The sequence below is a fragment of the Vulpes lagopus genome, chromosome 2 (assembly GCF_018345385.1).
Source record: "Vulpes lagopus strain Blue_001 chromosome 2, ASM1834538v1, whole genome shotgun sequence".
Taxonomy (NCBI): domain Eukaryota; kingdom Metazoa; phylum Chordata; class Mammalia; order Carnivora; family Canidae; genus Vulpes; species Vulpes lagopus.
In genome coordinates, this window is record NC_054825.1 from 67,044,369 (window position 1) to 67,061,976 (window position 17,608).

Sequence of the window (17,608 nt, forward strand, 5' to 3'; positions counted from 1 at the left end):
CTCAGCGTAATACCCTCCTTTAAATGGAGTGTGGGTATTGTGTGTCTAAGTCTGATGCTTACTGATGCTCCTAATTAAAAAAATATTTTAGCCAATATGCCTACCTGTAAAAGGAAATATGATATTGAGATGTATTTAGATGTGTAATATTGTTGAGTTTTTCCCCCAACCCCCTGAAATTTGGCTTTATTGAATGTCTTGTCTCTACATTCGTAGCTGTTTCTCATCATTCATAGTTTCATGGTGAAAGTTTGGGAGGTTTATTTCATACAAAACTGCACAAATAGTCATGAAAACACTCATTAAAAATACTCATGAACCTTTTATTTATTTATTTATTTTTTTACTCATGAATCTTTTAAACTGCAATCATCACTTTTATCCAAAGTTTTATAAAGATTTTTTTTCTATTCTGAGATGGAAAGCTAAGATTCAAGTAGCAGATGTTGAATATATGTTATGTAAAAACAAAGAACAGAGATTGGTATGGGAGAAATTATTTTCTGCTTCTATTTTTGTAAGTTCATCTAAATTCAGTTATCTATTGATAAAGCAATAATACCAAGTTTAGTAGATAATAACTAGGCTAATAGTAATTCTAGTACTCTAGGTTAATTACTATTATTACTGGATAAATTATATTGTATCTTAGTTCGTTACCACCAAATGGTATTGATGAGTAATCAATGCATCAAGTGTTTTTATTGATTCAGAGATAATATATCTCTAATGATATTCAAAATAATAGAGATGCTTCTTTTGATTAGGTGGTAGCATTCTGTAGCCTTATTACTCAGCGAAGATGATCGGGTATTTAAATTGTTGAGAATAAAATTGCTGGCATGTAACTTGGACAGTAGTGTGTGAAAATAATTCCTCAGATAATAATACTAAATAGATAGATAGATAATAATACTAAAATAAGTAATATATTTTAGAAAAATCACAAAAAGTTTTATGGTATTTTACCTCTAAGGGAGTGGTTAATGATTTGCTGTAAAGAATATTGATGCCCATAGTTCAGACATTGATGATAATACAGTCTAAAACAAAAGCATGATATTTTACCATCCACAGTTATTTCTTCAAAGACTTCACCTTTGACCAAGATTAAGAAATGGGGTGAACACATTGAGTTACTAAACTTATCCTCAAAATTTGCATATTACTTAGGAATTTCTCTAAGTTTGGAGTGTCTTTAACTGCTCCCTTTGATGATAACGCTATCCTGAAATTTGCACTAAGATGTAAATATATTTTGGTGCCGTAGAATCTTCACAGTGGTGATTATCTAAATAAAATTATTCCCTAAATGGTAGATTTTCAAGCATATGCAGTAGTGGAGGTTGGGGAGAAAGCAGGCTCTCTTTGCCTGTTCAACCCCTGAATGCAGTCCTAGACCTTCAGTGAGAGAAGGGAAACACAAGTGTAATTTCACTCACCACATGGGAGAGGGGAGTCTTTTTGATTCCAGAATTGTATTTAAACTTAGAGAGTCTTCACTGTTTTCTGCTCTTATGGAAGTCATCTGCTTACCTCTTTAAAGAACTAGAGGTAATATCTCCCTTTACTCAAATGCATGCTCATGATTTCAAGAATGATTAACAAAAATGTAGGACTGAGTCAGGGCAAATCCATCCTGAAGCATAGGAAAATGTTCAGTGTGATTTCTATGGTGGTTTAGTATACTAATGAAGTTGTTTATTGCTTAGGTTGGTTTATTAAGTTGTTTCATTACCCAGGCTAGTTGCATTGTGTTTTAATTGGGATATGGCTTTTTATTTTTAAAAATAACTTGCAGGAAGTCTTTACTAATCTCCTCTTTTCCTTCCAAAAGGCCGAGCCAAGTGCTCCTTCTGCTTTCTCCCTTAGTACATTCTCCACGCTTGTTTTGATAGCATTTACCACATTATATTGAAACAGCGGGTTCCCATACTTCTCTCCCTGACTAGGGTGTTAGCTCTTCAGCAGCAACTATAGTTTCATCAACTTTTTAATTTGCACCCCAAGTTCAATGTCTGATGCATAGTATTTGGCCAATAAATGTTGAACTGGACTTATTTTAAAGCACCAGAAGGGCAGCCCCGGTGGCTCAGCGATTTAGCGCCGACTTCAGCCCAGGGCGTGATCCTGGAGACCTGGGATCGAGTCCCAAGTGGGGCTCCCTGCATGGAGCCTGCTTCTCCCTCTGCCTGTGTCTCTGCCTCTCTCTCTCTCTCTCTCTCTCTCTCTCTCTCATGAATAAATAAATAAAATCTTTAAAAAAAAGCATCAGAAAATCTGGAGATATGGTTATCAGGTATGAATAAATATCTCCTGGAAGTAATTGCTGTTTACCTACTTGTTGATAGTCCTGGATATTTTTCATTGGTTTTGTTTTAAGCAGAGTTTACAGTGCTGATGACTAATTGAATTTGGCCCTATCTTTCACAAGTATGATCTTTTTAGGGCCACAAGATTGTCATTTTTTTCAGTAGGAAAGGATGTGAAAAGGAAGGCATATTTTTTTTTTTTAAAGATTTTATTTATTTATTCATTAGAGAGAGAGAGAGAGAGAGAGAGAGAGAGAGAAGCAGAGACACAGGCAGAGGGAGAAACAGGCTCCATGTAGGAAGCCCGACGTGGGACTTGATCCCAGGACCCCAGGATCACAGCCTGGGCTGAAGGTGGCGCTAAACCACTGAGCCACCTGGGCTGCCCAGGAAGGCATATTTTGACTAAACCAGGTGGCACATTTATACCCTTTGGGGGTGACACTGGCAGGATTTGGATCATTTTGAGCCAATAAGTGAATCTTAATAATCCATGAACATAGTGTTTGGATTTGTGATGGAGACAAGCAGTGGATCCATGCTTGAATTGCAAATCAGAACATTCATTCAACAGATGCAATCAGAATATGAAGCAAATTAGTCTTTCCAGGAAAATAATGTTTTAAAAAAATACCTTGGGAAGTTAGCTTTATGGGGAAGGTGGCAGTGATACTGTTGCCTGTCTCTCTATACTAAGAGGAACAAAAGTAGAGATCTATGACTTGCTTGGCCTGCAGTGTTTACTTTTTAAAAACCAAATGTGAATGCCTTTAGTTACATTTTCCAGTTTGTCACAGTCTTTACCTTTCCCTGTTGTGATGCATCCTGCTCTCTTCATCCGTTTTTCAGTTGCTTCTATTAGTTGCATTAGTTTGCTTCTTAGCCCCGGCAGGCACTTAAGTCTGCCACCTCCTACTACATTTATACAAAGTGTAAATTTACACTTAGGATTTTCTGGATAACCTCCTCCCTCAGCTCCCCTTCATTTTTGCCTTCTCTCTGCTGGGGCCCTGAGCTACTTAGTAAAGCTTGTCTTGCCTACCCTCAGTGGTGCAGTATGTTAGTCTTTCTTTCTCTCTCTCTCTCTCTCTCTCTTTCTCTTCCCTTCCTCCCTCCCTTCCTTCCTTCCTTCCTCCCTTCCTCCCTTCCTCCCTTCCTTCCTTTTCTTCCTTTTTCTAGCATTTCTTATTTGAATACTGAAATGAAATCAGTGCCTATTTGGCAGTGACAACACAAGCTGGTTGTGTATTCCTCTAGTTATTGCCAACAAGAGTATGTGGAATCATATTTTCTCTTGCCATCTTGCATCAGAATGCTGATGACTTAGAATCTTGTTAAATGCTCTTGTATTAAACAAAGTGAATCATGTGATGGATAAGATTTCTCTAGGTCATGAAAAAAGAGAGAAGGATGATGGGGGTAGAGCTGAAGTTGAAGATGGGGAGGGGATAATGATGAATAGGCTTGGGGAAGAAGAGAACAGAAGATAGATACTGAGAAAGCGTGAGGAGAAACAAGGCCACCAGGAGAACACTGAGTCAAACTAAAAGCAAGGAATTCAAGAAATAGCTTGACAATTGTTACTCAAAGGTCAAGAAAGAATGAGAATCACAAAGAGGCCCTTTGATGTAGCAATAGGTGATGTGTACTGGATGCTTAGAGTGTGCCCGGCAGTGTGCTGAACACTAAGGCAGTTTGCAACAATCTTATGACCTATAACAAGTCCCACCTTGTAGAGTAGATAGAGACAGAGAGAGGACAAAGAGCTGGCCCCAGGTCAGAGAGCTTGTAAGAGGTACAATCAAAAACTGAAACCAGCTAGACTGGCTCAAAAGCCTATGTACATAACACTGTGCTATATTTGGATTTTGCTGGGAAAAACTCATTAGTAACCATAGAGAATTTTTCTGAGGAATTATAAGAAATCCAGAACCATGAGTTTTAGCATAGAAAAGTTACAGATTTTTAAAAAAGCACTTCAAGAAATTTGGCTAGGTAAGTAGTTTCCTTCTTTGGTAGAGTTAAGTTGCTTTTAAATAATTTTAAAAGCCAAGGGAAAGGAGTCTTGAGTATTGCTTGGGTGCATCTAATGTAGGAACTTGAACTATTTCTCTATTTGCTGATTTTTGTTGTTTTAAACATTACAGTCCACTCTTGGAGAAAGGGTGATACCTGTCTGTTTATAGTCCATGTAAATTGACTCCAAAAGACTGAACCAACATTTTGAAATGTAGACCTACAAAATGATTATTCTTTGTGCAGTTACTATGGAAGGTTATATAGTTTTCCTATGATATTACAATTCTTCAAATCATACTTGGAAACTCTTTTTTGGAATTATCTTTACAGAGTCAGCAATACATTTTTTTTTTTCAGCAATACATTTGAATAAGTGTGTGAACGTTTTGCCTTCCTTTCTGGGAGGCATTTAAATTTTAAGAAACAGCCTAAAATAGAGTCCATTCTAATGAGTCTAGTGGATAGTGGAGCACTTTAGTTATTTGGGGTAAAAAATGGGTTTAGATTAAAAAGTTGTGTGACTTTTGAAGCACATGGAATTGGATTAATGTTTTAATGTTAAATTTTATGTGAGCCAGAAGATGAACTCTTTTGGAAGCATAGATGCTAGTAACAAGATATTTTCTATTATTACTCCATCTGGAGATCTTCATTACGTACCAGCTGAATGTAAACATGGACATGGATTCTTCTCTGTCTCGAATCATTTGTTCAGTGTTTTCTAAAAGGTAACAAGCAATAAACTGCTTTTACTGAAATATGTTGAGGCCCTTGTGAGCTTTGTTTTTGGTATTTGGTCTAAATGGAAAGTAAATACCAGTGTGTAGATAGCAGGGTATCATGCCCTAAATGTTACTATGCATCTGAAGTGGTATTGCAATATTTGGTAGTTGGTGGATCATTGGATAAACTTGATCTTCCTAGAACACTTCCAGAAAATGCATATGTTGACATAGATACTCAGTTTTTGTGGTTGAGTAATGATATGAACGTAGAGAACATATGCTACCATGCCCCTGGATGCTGCATGTGCCTGGTGTGAACAAGCAGGGCTGTTCACAAAATTAAAGCAGTTAATTTTTGTCTCCCACTTACAGTCCCTCTGAGCCCACTCAGTAGGCTAGTCTTCCTCCAGCTGGTGGATGGAATTTTCTGGTCCCTTTCAGAATGTTTCCCCTGTGGGTCCCTTGTGTGAGCAAAGATGTCTGTATTCTTCTTGGTTACTTACATTTCCTTCTTTCAAGCCCTAGATGTCCAAAGGTACCTCCAGCCATTTGGCCTCTTTGCCACTCCACTCTAGGCAGCCCTTTGAGGAAGAATCTAAGTCCATTCCATACCAGCTTTCTCTTACAGTGGGCCACAACTACCTGGTGGAAAATACTCATGCGTTTTTTGCCACAATACATTTTTAGAGTGCACACCAACTTCAACAAAGAGGCAGCCTCTCCCTTGAACCATATCCAAGCATCTGGCCAGCCAGTGTCCAGGCATTTGATGTTTCCCAATCTGCAGTGTCCTCCAAACTGCGGTGGATATAGTCTGAGTAGTCTCCTTGAAGCCCCTCTCATGACTTGTCATCATAATGTGGTCTTCCACCAGCTTCCTAACTGTGTTATCCCCATCTCTTCCTACCTCAGATATTTTTGTATTCCTGTTAGGCATGAGGGTTTAAGAGCCATATGACCAGATTGTCATCACCTCCTTTGCAAATTCTGCATCAGTGTCACTCTTGACTTAGAATGTGGCATCTTTTATCTTGGTGCTTCAACTGAAATGTTCATTTTAACACCCTTTAATATAAAAATGAGTCATTTTGTACGGCTATTAAATTTGATTTAAAATTTGATATCATGGTTTCATCTTCTAAGACCATTTGTTTTCAAATTTCTTTTTTTCCTTTTAAGCTCTTATGAACTTCTAAAAAAGATAAAACTAATTTTTATGTTAGTAGCCACACTTAATATTTGGATCACTTTTCAGTCTTGGGTATTCAAAATGCTATTGCAGATAACACTGAGCAATAGAAATATAATGTGAGCTACATATAGAAATTTTAACTTTTCTAGTAGCCACATGAAAAAGTAAAGAGAAACAGGTAAAACTAATCTTAATAACATATTTTGTTTAACCCAGTATATCTAAAAGTTTTATTTTAATAGATACTCAGTATGAAAAATTATTGAGATATTTTGCATTCTTTTTTCCACAGTAAGACTTTGAGCCCTGATGCTTGTTATCCCACATCTCAGTTTGGGCCAGCTAAGAACCAATGTGGCTAGTGGCTACCATATTGGACAGCACAGCTCTAGAGCTTTACTTCTAATATTACACATCAACACCTCCCCTAAGATCTCTATTAGATCTCCAGTCTTCCTTCTTCTCACTGCTTCTTCTTCACCTTTTAAGAAAGCAGCATCTTAGAGAATCAGAGCCTGTATTGATATTTAAAAAATAAGCCAATGTAACCCCCCCCCCACAAAATTAGAGGTTTTAGGTTAGAGTCTAATTTCTCAGGAATTGCTAAGCTGAATTTTGTTCAAATATAAGCGATTAGCAAAATCTCTTGTAGTCACATCAATTAAGTATTAAGAACTATAGCAAATACTTCATAAAGGCTCAGCCTTAAGCTAGGCACTGTGATGAAATCAGAAGGAAATTTATGGTTCTTGTCATCAGGGACTAAAAATCATTTTTCAAAAAGATAGAAATGTGTATGTGAAATAGTAAAATAACAGCAGGGCAATGATTTAGCTAGGTAGATGAAGGAAAGTCTACAGATGAAGGGAAAGAGATAGTACAAACATGAAGAGGCTGGAATTGACCAGAGGAGATGGAGGACAAAGTTGCCCTTAGGAAGTTCTTGCTATGCTAGCTTTCTGGCATGTTGGAAACCTCCTCTGAGAAAAGACGAGGGGGCATGATGCCAACTTGCCTAACTCCAAAGAAGGAAAAATCTATCTCAAATCTCTCTGTGATACCCATCTGTTCTACTCAATTGTGGCTTCTGTACCATTTCTGTATGAGGCAGGGTATTGGTATTTCAGAACATTCTTTGAATATATATATTAGTGGGTGGACTAGTCTATTTCTGAAACTGTTTTAGCTTAATCCTGTGGATAGCAGTCTGGAGACCCTTACCAATTTTATATGCTCAATTGAGAGTCCTTGAGAATGTTTGGTGTTTATGTTCCCTAGTAGTTATGGCCTCTAGAGAGTTTGTGCTGTTTTTGGTTTATGAATGTATATCGGACAAATATATGGGACTTCGTGGTCTAGATGATGTGCCAAAGTACTTTTTGTAGAACATTAGTCCCATGGGGGTTCCATGAAATGAAGTTTCCATGGTCAATAGCATTTTGGAAACTCTATACCATATCCTCTTTTGGAAAGGCAGTGGGTGTATTAGTATGTTAGCTCTTGGGAGTACTTCAAGGTAACTGTTTTTATTTAGTTTAACTCAGCACTTCTAAATCCATGAATTTTAGAATCCCCATCCTCCCCCGCCTTTCTCCATTAACACCTTTAACATCTTTATCTTGAAGATCTGGATTCTGATTATTTTAACAGTTATTTTGAAAATCATTTGACATCTCTGTGACAACACCTTCGTGTTTTACATAGATATTCTAAATCCATATATGATCCTTATCTGAAGATGAGTATTTACTACATGTCTAGAGGTTCTTGGAGGAAGATTCTCAACATGTAGTAACTCACCTCTTGTGTTCCTAAGAGGATTCATTTGGCCATAAATTGAATTGCAGTATGAAACACCCATTCCCAGGGATTTGGTTTTCAGACATTCTAAAGTATAACCTAGGTTAGGTGGACTGTGATAAATACCTGGTTCAGAAAGGTTTGATGTGGGCAGCCTGGTGGCTCAGTGGTTTAGCGCTGCCTTTGGCCCAGGACCTGATCCTGGAGTCCCTGGATCGAGTTCCACGTTGGGCTCCCTGCATGGAGCCTGCTTCTCCCTCTGCCTGTGTCTCTACCTCTCTCTCTCTCTCTCTCCCTCTCTCTCTCTCTCTCTCTGTGTTTCTCATGAATAAATAAAATATTAAAAAAAAAAGAAAGGTTTGATGTGATTGGCATTATGCTGTCTAGTTTTGATCAGCACTTGAGGGTTCTACTTACCAGAACTGGGAATATGTGGTATTCTTGAAACCAGAGCTTCTCTTTTCTAGATTGGTTAAATTCTTTTCTTTCAAGGTCAACTTTAAGGCTTATTCCTCCGGTCTTTTCTTGACCATAGGGAGTGCCACCTCCCAACTCCATCAATTTCCATACGAATTCACTGACATCACTCTCTCTGGTGCCTGGACCTCTTCTATATTTCTATTTGATAGTCAATGCGTACATTAAATGATTGATCTTTGTCGTTTACTTTAAGCCACATTAGCCATTTTAGTATTTTTATTCCTCTAATGAATTATTTTTCTTGTACTTCATTACATTTTTAAATAATTGGGTGACACAGCCTTTGTCTTTGGGGATATATATATTTGGGGGATATATATATATATATATATATATCCCCATCACTGAGCCACCCAGGCATCCCTATAGTGATAGTTTTTAATGATGTTTATTAAGAAGTAAGAAATGAGCATGTTCATCTTGTCAGAAACTTCTTTCCATGTACATTTATTGATTCTTATGTTGAGATCCTTATATCAGCATAAAAATATCTAGAATCCCATTTCATGCCTCTTAGGAAGCCTTATAAGTAATTTATAATATTTTAAGCTTTCTTAAAAATATTTTCTTTAGGAACACTTGGGTGGCTCAGTGGTTGAGGTCTGCTTTTGGCTCAGGGCATGATTCTGGGGTCCTGGGATTTAGTCCCCCATCGGTCTCCCCGCAGGGAGCCTGCTTCTCCCTCTGCCTATGTCTCTGCCTCTCTCTCTCTCTCTCTCTCTCTCTGTCTCATGAGTAAATAAATAAAAATTTTTTAAAAATATTTTTTCTTCCACGTTGAAGCAAATGGTGGGTATTTGTCGTTTCTAATTGCTGAGTAATATTCCATTGTATACATAAACCACATCTTCTTTATCCATTCATCTTTCGATGGACACCGAGGCTCCTTCCACAGTTTGGCTATTGTGGCCATTGCTGATAGAAACATCGGGGTGCAGGTGTCCCGACGTTTCATTGCATCTGAATCTTTGGGGTAAATCCCCAACAGTGCGAGGGTATTATGCTGAGTGAAATAAGTCAATCGGAGAAGGACAAACAGTGTATGTTCTCATTCATTTGGGGAATATGAATAATAGTGAAAGGGAATATAAAGGAAGGGAAAAGAAATGTTGGGAAATATCAGGAAGGGAGACAGAACATAAAGACTCCTAACTCGGGGAAACGAACTAGGGGTGGTGGAAGGGGAGGAGGGCGGGTGTTGGAGGGGAATGGGTGACGGGCACTGAGGTGGACACTTGACGGGATGAGCACTGGGTGTTTTTCTGTATGTTGGTAAATTAAACACCAATAAAAGTTAATAAAAAAAAAAAATATTTTTTCTTCACTAAATGAAACATAAATGACATACTCCTTTAAAAATGTAAATATACATACATACACAGGCATGAATATATATGTAAATATATATACACACATATATATTTTTTAACTAGTATTTTTTAAAAAATTAAATTTGGGCTATTGGATCCTTTCTGATATGAGATGCATGATCTGAGAATTATCAAATTTGCTGATCTTATTCTAGTTTGGGGGCTAACAAAATGCTGATTCATACATAGTCTTCTAGCTGGTCTGTGGTGCTTTTCATAGACCAAAAAACCAAAAAAAAAAAAAAAAAAACCCAAACAAACCCGAAAAACAACAAAAATAAACCCAAAAAACCAAAAACTGTGTCTCACTGAGTACCAATGAGAGCCCAGTACTGTGAGGAGAGTAGGTATGCATTAAATCTTTGTTGATTTACTTAATTTAACTGTGGGACCTTGAAGTTGATGAGAGTATCTAAGTATTAAATATATTTGTTTAATACAACATTTTTTAAAAAAAGGGTATTCTGAACAATAGCACCTACAAATGCATCTGTATTTCATGTGGAAATAGGAGTACAGATATTGATAATTGAAATGTGTGGGAAGTGAATTCTGTTGCACACATGAAAGAAATGTTCTCCAACTTTCCTACCATATTCCCTCAGCAGCAATCCCTTTTCTCTGAACTTTTCAGAAGAGCTTTGTAAGTAAACAATAGATCAGGATATTTATTTCCTCAGGAAATAAGGAATGTTCTAATGGTGCAAATCATAAAACAGGCCCATTTCTATCTTGGTCCCTGGAGACCCCTCACTCTCTTTCCTGCCTCCTCATAGAAGACATTGTTGACCTTCACTGTTGTAGGACATTCAACTAGGTGAAAGAGAAGGCTTGCAGGTTTGGGGGCAAATTTTACTCAAATTGAAAATGGTTTTATAAATATTCATTAGCTCTTAAGGATCATTTCTTTCCTAAAGTCCTAATGGAAAAATCTTATTTTCTATTTAGGGATTTCAGTAATTCTTTAAATTCAAACTGGTGAACTTTAAAAGACAAAGGCAAAAATCATGGCCCTTCAAAGTAAAATTTGATTCAATCTTTGTATAATGATTTGTAAGCTTCATTTGCAAAGTGGGGAATATTTTGGAACTTTCTTGTACTATGGGAAAAATAAAAGGCAAGGCGTACATAGATTTTAATGATATAAAACTGGTTTTGGATAGCAGTGTGTAATAGAAGTTTGAATTGTCCTCTTTGAGGAAAATAACCCTTAAACACCATAGAAAATTCTTTCTTTCTTTTTTTTTTTTTAAAAACAGAATTTGGAGTTGGATAGAGCTATTTCTTTTCAGACCTTATTTAGGCTTCATTTCTTTCTACAGTGTTTTTCCACACTGACAAGCAGAACAAGCTATCACAAACCCAAACAAAAGGCAATGGCTCTAAAAAGTCATTAGAGCCCTTTACAGAGCCAATCTGCAGTGTGCATAGGGTTCACATGTTCTCATGACTTCTAGATTGTGATTTTTAAATTTTTTATGAATGAGAGGAAATGATAGGAAAATTGTTTTCAAAACTAAATTTTTATTCCAAAGGACTCCTCATTCCAACTTGTCAATATCACAGGACAATAATTTCAATGTTTTAATTTAAGATGCCTAATTAGGAGATGGATGTTTTTTCAATTGCCTCACCATTCCTTGAAAACTGGTTAAGAGCTCAGACTCTGGGGAAAAAAAAATGTTCTCTATCTTTATAGGTCTGATTCTACTTTTTGTTTGTTTCTTCATCTGTTTTGTTTTTATTCCACATGTAAGTGGAATCATTTGGCATTTGTCTTTCTCTGTCTGACTTATTTCACTTAGCATAATACCCTCTAAGTCTCTCCAGTTGTCTCAAATGGCAAGATCTTATCCTTTCTTATGGCAGAATAATATTCCATTGTATATACATGCCACATTTTCTTTAACCATTCATCTATTGATGGACATTTGAGTTACTTCTATATCTTGGTTATTGTAAATAATGCTACAATAAACACAGGGGTGCATGTATCTTTTTGAATTAGTGTTTCATTTTCTTTATGTAAATACCCAGTAGTAGAATTATTGGATCATGTGGTATTTCCATTTTTAAATTTTTGAGGAAACTCCAAACTGTTTTCCCCAGTGGCTGTACCAAATTACGTTTCTACCAACACATTGCATGAGGGTTCTTTTTTCTCCATATCCTCACCAATACATGTTTTTTCTTATGATTTTGATTTAAGCCATTCCAACAGGTATGAGGTGTGATACCTCATTGTAGTTTTGATTTGCATTTTCCTGCTGATGAGTGATATTGAGCATCTTTTCATATGTCTGTTGACCTTCTGCATATCTTCTTCAGAAAAATGTCTATTCAGGTCCTCTGCCCAGTTTTTAAATTGGATTGTTTTTTGGTGTTGAGTTGTATAGGTTCTTTATATGTTTTGGATATTAAGCCCCTATTTGATACATCATTTGCAGATACCTTCTCCTATCCAATAGGTTGCCTTTCTGTTTTGTTGATGGTTTCCTTCATGGTGCAGAGGCATTTTATTTTGATGTAGTCCCAACAGTTTATTTTTGCTTTTGTTTCCCTTGCCTTAGGTGACATATCTAGAAAAAATGCTGCTATATCCAATGTTGGGGTATTTTAAAACCATGCACTCCAAACCTCACTTATTAGAGTTAAGTTTTGTTAAATGCACCCATAAAAAGGCATAATATTAAGCTGAAAAGAAAATGTTCAGTAAGATATATGAGTTTTTATGTTGTGTTATCAGTTTTTTCCCTGGTACTGTGTTAACAACTGGAGATGTACAATAGTACATGAGACACACTTACTTCTGCCTTCTGGAGTTATACTCTAATGGGAAAAGAGATTATAAAAATAAACAGAGAAACACCAAAGTACCAATGTGGCGAAGATCATGAAAGAAAATAGAGATTATGAGGGCAGGTAATAATAATGCATGTGGACTGATGGTCAGAGGTGACTCTCTGAAGAATAAGTTGCCAGCCATGTGAAGAGTAAGAGGAAGCTTTCTAGATGGGAGGAAGAATGTGTGTGTGTGTGTATGTGTGTGTGTGTGTGTGTGTGTGTGTGTGTGTAAAGGTCCTAAGATGGCAAGCGCCTATGTATTTGAAGAAATGAAAGTAAGCATTTTATGGACAGAGTTCAGAGAGTGAGGAAGAGTGATAGGAGATGAGGTGGGAGCAGTGATCAGGAGAATATTATAGGGAGCATTGTATGCAGCATATTAAGGCATGGACAGTGGTGCCGTGTCACCCATATTGGGGAATGAGAAGAACACTGTAGATTTTTCTATGGCACCTAAGAATCCTGATGGCTCAGGTCATCCCTGAGACTCTGCTCTAAAGAGCCCCCAAATACTGACTCAGATAAGGTGGTAGAGTTCTTTTTGCAGGTTTCCAATGCCCTTTCAAACTAGGGGAATCTTGAGTTTTAAGTAACTTGTATTGCTTTTCCTCCAATCCTTGTGTTTCTAGAACTCTGACCCCTAGCAATCCCCTAGGAAAGTGGTGGTTAAACTGAAACTTAGATGCTTTTAAAACACATAAAACAAGTTCACTATGAAAATGGTTTGTTGAAGCATCAAGTATGTTGAGATAATTCATGCCTTTGAGTGGACTTCTCCCCAGGGAACGCCTTTGGATGTCATAATAGCAATTCTGGTATCAATAAATCATTTACTGTTTGGACAAGTTATAGCCACCACCTCAGTCACCAGATACATTTGTAATGGTTTATGTGTGAATAATAACAATAATCACCTAGCAACATACTGTTTGGTCATGTCATTTGTATAATACCACATGTGGTTTTGCCATCTTTGGATAGACAAACTCTTGCTGTGTTTAAAATATATGTTGCAAATTAAACAACAAATATTGTTGGAGGCCCACTGTGTACACAATACACGAAATCATGCTGCATGGTGTGTGGCTTTACAGAAGAATGACACATTGATGTCTTTTGCTAGTTTTTTTAGTATTTCTCCTGCCTTATGAGAGAAGGGACTGTATCTGTCTCATTTACCATTTTACCTCCAGTGCTAGGCACCTAGTAGCTCAGTAAGTATTTGCTGACTGGCCGGCTGGCTGAATAAACGGATACTTTTTAGGCACATTTTATTTCTCATAACACAAATAAGAAATAAGTGAACTAGGTCTCTGCTTGTAATGGATGGTTTTCCACTTGACCTTTTAAAGCCATGAACAGTGTCAGATATCTAGCTAAATAAATAGCTAATTGAATTCTCTGAAATGTTAATACCTCAGAAGAGCCAAAGTTATGGGATACCTTCCATACATTCAGTACTTTATAGACATATACACAGCCTCATTTGGTTCTTGGAACAATCTTGAAAGGATACTCTTATAATCAAGGAAATAGATTGGAAAGACCCTCTGTGTCTCACCCAATGCACATCTCAAGAAAGAGATCTCTGTTTTCTACTTTAGCACAGACAATGGTGCATCCATAGTTTCCAATAAATCTTTGCCTTGATTTTAGATCTATAGTCATCTGTAGGATTACACTTAGCCATTATCAATTATCTTTATTTAAGCTCTACCTTTCTTTGTTTCTCTCCATCCCATGTATCTCTTTGATTCTTAGTTGGCCTGCTGACACTTGGCTATTTCCATTCTTTCTGTTTCTCAGTCTCTAGATTAAGTTTTAAAATACTAAATTTTGTGGGACTAGGCAAATCTTTGCAATTGAATTTGTTGGGGAGAGCTAGTCTTTAATTGTAAGTGGATGCTATATGATGAAAATACTTTTGCCTAGGCCAAAGACAAATATAGTGATGGATATGGGAGCTTAGCTGCAATTGAGCTGTGAATGGAGTAGGAAGAGAATGTGGTCCCAGTGGAGCCTGAGAACACACAGACACAGAGAATTTGGATGTATGAATGAATTGCTCTGCTTTGGTGTAATTTATGTAAGTGTGAAATTAGACCAGGTATAATGCAGTGTGTGTTCAGGGAAGGGCTGAGAATTGATTTTCTTTTAGGATCAGTTTGTTTTCTTGATGCATGTGTCAGGGGATTTGCAGTTTTGTTCTTATAAAAATAACTGAGGATTTAGAGTAGGAGAATAGTCTCATCTATAAGCATGAGCTCCATAAGAACAGGAATTTTTGCCCATTTTTCACAATGCCTAGAATAATGGCTGATGCATAGTAGATGCTCAGTAAATGTTTGTTGATTAAAAGAATGGATCTGGTATACATGCAGCCTCTCACATTTAACCATAGTACTAGGTTCAGAGTGAACTGAATGATTTGCAGGTGTATTGTCATAACGATGTCTGAACTAACTTAACTCAGTGACAACTCAAGCTGAATCAGGCTTGATTCTTGTCTGCCCCACTGTACCAGTGCATGCAGTTCTATTCACTGTTTCCAGGGGGCAGCTTCCTACCCCTCTGATTCACTGTATTTGATTTTGAAATTATAATTAGCTGTAATTTAACTCTATATGACAGAATAGTAACTTCTGCTAATCTGTGGCTGAAAATAGGAGGATAAGAATGAAAAGAATTAAAATGGATTGCTTTGGATAGTCTAAAATGACATGGATTAATATGCTATCAATTTTCTTCCCTTGAGAAACATTTGGTCACAAGGAGATCTGGCTTTCAGAAGAAATTCAAATTTGGGTGTGTGGCTTTTGGCATAGTCTAGCATCACTGGAATGGTCTAAGTAGATTTTGTTTCTTTTTTCCCATGCCTTGTCATAGTTGCTCAAAAAGACCCAATCCAATGTCTTGACTTTAAGGTTATCTGTCAGCTATAGGCTGAGCATTAACTTGCCAAGTCTCATTGAAAAACCAGTTAATAGAGTGCACTTAGGCAGTATATAATACTATACTAATGTTAGGGGTGATATAGTGTGGGATTTCCATGGAGAAGCTAAGAGAGAAAAAGATTGATTAAAACATTGATCTCCAAAGAGTAGGCAATATATTTCATGTCTCATGGTGCTAGGGAACGATATACTTTTAACGGATTCCTTTCAATTGCCCCAAGAAATATAAATGTCATGTTTGTGAGATTTTCAGGAACTAATGTCCAAAAGACTGTGTTTTCTTGTAGTCATGGTGTGTGCATAGTCACTGTGTGTTCTTCTTTGATAGTGTCACGGTATGGGTAGGTATGAGGATCTTTTGGCTGAAAAGTAACAGGAAAAAATGGAAAGGAAGGAAAAGAAAATTAAAATAAGATGTTGGATTGAGAAATAACAAGAATGGTGGATATTTCAGGTTTACTTTTTTAACTTCAATAACTGCCAAAAAAAAAAAAAAGGAGAAGCAGAAATGTCATAATCTCTCCTCAATTTCAAAATTTATATTTTGTAGCTATTCATAGATTTCTGTTTCTTTTTCAAATCTACACAATATTAAACTTATTTCAGAAACTTCATCTTCACTAAATAAATATAAAATGTTAACATGAGATTATGCTATCAAAGCAAGTATTCTCATCCAAAATATTTTAAAGAAATTATAGGGCAAGCCAATTATCCTCTTGAGAAATAAGGAAGAACTTATTCCTTGATCAAGTCACAAATTTACCTTTAGATTCTTATTATTTGGGCTCTTTTCTCCCATTAGTGTTTAATTCATTCCATCTTAGAATAACATTCATTTCAATGTACAACTGATTTTAGAAGAAATAAGTAATTTATTTAATGAGCTCCTTTTTTACCTTCAGAAAGTTAATACAAATGATAACTCTTGGGGATCTCTGGGTGGCTCAGCGGTTTAGTGCCTGCCTCTTTGGCCCAGGGCGTGATCCTGGAGTCCTGGGATCGAGTCCCGCGTCGGGCTCCTGGCATGGAGCCCGTCTCTCCCTCTGCCTGTAGCTCTGCCTCTGTCTCTCTCTCTCTCTCTCTCTCTCTCTCTCTCTATCATGAATAAATTAAAAAAAAATTAGAAATCTAAAAAAAAAAGATAACTCTTAGTTCAAATGATTGTTAGAAGATATATACACCTTGCCACCCTTAGGGCAGTTCAGATGAATTGGATCTAAGTGTGCACGGATTTGATTAAGTATGGAAGAGGTGCTCATTGATTAGGGCACTTCCTAGGACATGGAGCCTGAAAGGGCCTGACTTACAACTTAATTCTTCTTTCCTTCATAGTTTGTGAAGAGATAGAACAGAGAATGCTTTTTTTCATATATAGTTCTCTGGATCCAAGTGGACTGAGATAAGATGTAGAGTTAAAAGAACTCTACATCTAAGTCAGAAGATTGCTAAAGTATTCTCATTGCTGTTCACGTCCTGAGCTGTTCTAAACATCCATAGGTTTCAGAAAGCTAGCTCCAGGCAAGTTGAGACTTTATAGAACATAAACAATGAAAAAAACACCAACTCTCTTCCTTTCCTGATTTTTTGAGAGGGTGGTAGAAATACACGTTCAACTGTATGTAGCTGAAAGCACAATATAAAAAGAAAAAAGAAGGGCTGGTATTTTAAAAAAAAATTTCTTTTTCCAAATTTTTATTTAAATTCTAGTTAGTTAACAGTGTAATATTAGTTTCAAGAATAGAATTTAGTGATTCATTACTTACATACAACACCAGTGCTTATCACATCAAATGCAATCTTAATCCCCATCAGCTTTTAGCCCAACCCCCACCTTCCCTTCCAGTAACTGTCAGTTTTGTTCTCTATAGTTAAGTCTCTCAGTTTGCCCCTTTTCCTCCCAGCGCCCCCC

General features: G+C 36.8%; 1 protein-coding gene across 2 annotated transcripts in view; it reads left to right on the forward strand.

Moving 5' to 3' along the window:
- Window positions 1-17,608, forward strand: part of FBN1 (fibrillin 1) — a 227,453-nt gene that overhangs the window by 43,750 nt on the left and 166,095 nt on the right. The gene's annotated exons all lie outside the window — the stretch shown is intronic.